Source organism: Myotis davidii, unplaced genomic scaffold (genome assembly GCF_000327345.1).
Source record: "Myotis davidii unplaced genomic scaffold, ASM32734v1 scaffold471, whole genome shotgun sequence".
Taxonomy (NCBI): domain Eukaryota; kingdom Metazoa; phylum Chordata; class Mammalia; order Chiroptera; family Vespertilionidae; genus Myotis; species Myotis davidii.
Window position 1 is genome coordinate 46935 of NW_006283354.1, and position 4323 is coordinate 51257.

General features: G+C 39.1%; 1 pseudogene; it reads left to right on the forward strand.

The window, feature by feature from the left end:
- The first annotated feature begins 4214 nt into the window (after positions 1 to 4214).
- LOC102774429 overlaps positions 4215 to 4323 on the forward strand; it is a 505-nt pseudogene continuing 396 nt past the window's right edge.

Consider the following 4323-nt stretch of genomic DNA (forward strand, 5'->3'; position numbering starts at 1 on the left):
GTTTCGGGGGCGGGAGGTAGGGGGGTAAGAGATCAACCAAAGGACTTGTATGCATGCATATAAGCATAACCAATGGACATAAGACACTGGGGTATAGGGGAGGCTAGGGGACTGGGGACTGTCTAGGGCGGGGGGGGGGAAATGGACACATATGTAATACCCTTTGTAATACTTTAAGCAATAAATAAATAAATAAATAAATAAATATTTTTTAAAAAAATAAAAATAAAAAAACTGATGTCTTAGCTGAAAAGAGTGATAAGGAGGTAATAAGGTGAAGAGGAAGAAAAGTTGTTTTAGAAAAAGAGAAACATTTTTGCAAAAACCTTAAGGCAGCGGTTCTCAACCTGTGGTTCACGATCCCTTTGGGGGTCGAACGACCCTTTCACAGGGGCTGCCTAAGACCATTGGGAAAACACATATATAATTACATATTGTTTTGTGATTAATCACTATGCTTTAATTATGTTCAATTTGTAACAATGAAATTAGGGGTCATCACAACATGAAGAACTATATGAAAGGGTCATGCCATTAGGAAGGTTGAGAACCACTGCCCTAAGGTAAGGGACAGAATACTGAAAGATGCCCACTAAGAATAGAATACAGAAAGGTAGAGAAAGGTGGTATTATATAAGGCCAGATAAGTGAGCAAGGGCCAGACAATCACCTGCCTTGCAAAATTCAAGCCCAGCTCTGCTACTTTCTACCTTTATGACCAGGGCCAATCTACTTAATCGCTATGAAACTCACTTCCTTACCTAAAAATAGGGATAATAATAATACTTACCTCACTGATGTTTGCGAAAGTCTAAATGCGAGATTATTACACATAAATACACATAAATATTTAATCATAGTGACTCAATGAAAAAAAAATGACAGAATTATTAGAGGTTATTTCTAAATGGTCTTCCTAGTCCTCTACAATCAATCCTCTGGTCATTAAAATCCTTCTAAAGCATTGGTACTCATACACCTACATTTATTCAGCTCAAGAACCGATCCCATCATTGACAGTAGATTTCTAGGTGGAGGTTTCTGGACTCAGTAGTAAATATTCCGATAACTGGTTGGTAATGTCTGCCATGGGTACTGAGTGTAATATGCAACAGGTGTGCTGTTCTTCTGTCCAGAATGCAAGTACTTTCTTAATCTACCTCTTTCCCAATTTCAGTCTCCTTCTCTACTATCTCCTGTCCTCTTTCCCAATTAGAAATGTACCCAAAACGTTGTTCAAATGTATCCAAGCACCATGTGCCTCAAAAATACCAATAATGAGTTTGTTAGGCCTTGTACAACTATGAGCACCCTTCATTCCACTGCACATTGGTTCATGTTAGTTTTTTTGTCTGGAATATTCTCTCCAATTTAAGGAACTCTTATTCATCCATAAGATCCTGTGTATCCTATTTGAGAAGTCTATGCATCCGTTGTTCTAGGTCAGGCCCCTTGGATATCTGCTATCACATAAATGTGCTCTTTCTTACCTTAAGAGACTTGTCTTAGTTTCACAAAATCAGCAATGTGGTTGCATAATTACTATCTGAATCCCTCATCAAACTCCCAGCTCACAAGAGAGGGAACTGTACCCGTTTGTGCCCTCTCCATCCACCTCTACATTGCCAGTACTAAGCATTCTGTCTGCCTGGATGCCCAATAAAGCATCCTTGTTAAATATATAGACAGCTTTAAGGTGCTGTCTTTCTCATGTACCCTTTAGTAATTTTTTTACCAAATAATTCAATATGAAGCCAAACTTCAAGTAAGAAAAGAAGGTAAAAAAGATAGATGGATATTTATTTTAAATTCCCATGGCCTCTTGGTGGTCCTTAAATTTTGGTGAGTAGCAATTGCTTACTACTCTGACCCTCCTTGTCCCAAAAGCTTCCGTTATCCTTGACTGAAAGGTCTGCCTAGATTCCCCAAATCATAATGATTGGAACACATGTGCCAAAATAATGCAGAGATCTAAAGGGAAATAGATGACTCTCCCTTTCTCCATTGGGCTCTTTTGATGTGCTAATTTGTTACTTGGTTCACTGAGGCAGCCTGCACCCTGAGGTCTAGCAAGTAGCTTTCCCATAGAGGGCTTGCAGCACTTGCTCTGATCTCCCCAAAAGACTCAGGATGGAACCCAAATATAGAGTTGTGCAATAACTGCACTCCTTTAATATTCCTTCACACGGGATATACAATGGCGATTGGGAGCCTTTGAAGTAATTGCACTTGGCCTAAATCAATTATGCCTTTGGTTACAATCAGATAATACTGTTTTAAATTGTTGTCTAATGTATTTGTGGGTTGTTAAACATCAAGTGCCTTTCATTTCACAGGAAATGGGTTTTGACTGTATAAAGCAATCTCTATGGGAAGTTTGTATTTCTCTTTATGCTTGTGAAGTGCTTTGGGACAGTGGTCAGTATAAAATCTAGATTTATTACTATTATTAGCAATAGTAAAAGTGTTATGAAGCCATTTATTCTGCCTTTAATATTGATAGCTGAAGGGAAAAAAGGCTGATTCTCCTATATGCAATGGCAAATCCGCCCAGAATTATAAACATCCACCTTTGTCATGTGCTCCAGGTCCTCACTAAAGGTATGTTGAGAGGGGCTAAATGATGGTTTTGGCAACTGAGCTTTGGGCCTGGGCTGTCTGCAGTTGAAAGCTATGCCTTACTCAATGGGCAGAGTCATGGGAAAGAAATATGCAGAAATGGAGTATCAGAAAGCATCTAATGCTCATCCCAAACTACAAGAAGATTTGCTCAGGTTTTATTTTTACTTCCATATTTATTTATTAGTCTTCACTAGGATGATTTTAATGAAGTTATACAGAGGCTTTTAATGCAGTTCAGGGTAGAACAACAACACGGGAGAAATGGAGAAAGGTCTGTTTTTCATGAAAATCAACTTCTAGGAACCTTTAATTATTTATTCTGTTGAACTTGTTAAATTTATTTATGAGAATGCAAAGGTTGTTTCGGTAAATATCAGCAAACATATAAATCTCAGTTTATGACAGTGATGGCGAACCTATGACAGGCGTCAAAGGTGACATCGAACTCATTTTTTGGTTGATTTTTCTTTGTTAAATGGCATTTAAATATATAAAATAAATATCAAAAATATAAATCTTTGTTTTACTAGTTGCAAATATCAAAAAATTTCTATATGTGACACGGCACCAGAGTTAAGTTAGGGTTTTTCAAAATGCTGACACGCCGAGCTCAAAAGATTCGCCATCACTGGTTTATGATGTTGTATAGTTCTTCATAGGAGATATTAAGTAATGCAGGCTGAACTTTCTCAAAATCCCTGTCCCTTACTTGGCATTATAGTAAACTAGAGGAAATGCAGTGAAGCTGAAGGACTGCTCATGGAAAGTTGTTTTAATATGGGAGAAACCAGAATATGTTTAAGTACTGCAAAGAAGATCAAATAGACAGATCACACTGATGATACAGGGCAGAGCATGAATAATTAATAGTATATGGCTCCCAAGAAGATATAATAGGAAGAATCCAGAGTATAAGTGAAATTGAGAGAAGGAGAGCCAAGAGGCTTGCAGATAAGGGGACGGGGGAACTCTTCTCCCTTGCCTTCTCTACTTTCTCTCTAAGAGATGATCACCTACTAAGAGGATGAAGGACATAGAAGGAGACATGTTCTGCAGATACCAGAACTGGATGAGCCAAGATAGGTCCATATTGACTGAAGGCTAAGTTTAAGCTGAGACCATGAATTTATAACAAAGTCAACTTGCCAGATGGAATAATTTTATCCAGCAGTGCTTAGCTGACCAGGTAACACTAAGAGAAGACAAGTGGCTGGGTTACTGATTTCCAGTAGTATTTAAGGTCAGGAATGTTCAGATAAGGAAGGTCAACTTGCAAAGGTTAAAACTAAACCTAAATGAAATGGAAAGAGGGAAAACCCTTAACTGTCTTGACCTTGAGGGGCTGTTTCCAACCCCACCTAGCAAGGGAGGATCTAGGACAGAAATGCTAGAAGTCCGAGTTCTTGAATGGAAAAGCCCAGAGACTTCCTCTTTGTTCTCTGCAGCTCTACCTCCCTCCTGGTTTGGATATGTGGGGAAAATGCCTGTATTTTAGCACACTATAGGTCCTCAAAAATGATGGCTGTGTGTAACAAGTCTGTGATGTTCTCTTTAAAGAGCAACACTGGGGCTCTTGAATCTTGGCCACTGACATGCCATCTAGACTTAGGAAGACCTGAAAACTTCAGGGCCATGTGAGGCACAGCCATGGCCACATTGGCAAGCACAGGAAGCACAGGGGGGGGGGGGGGGGGGGTAATG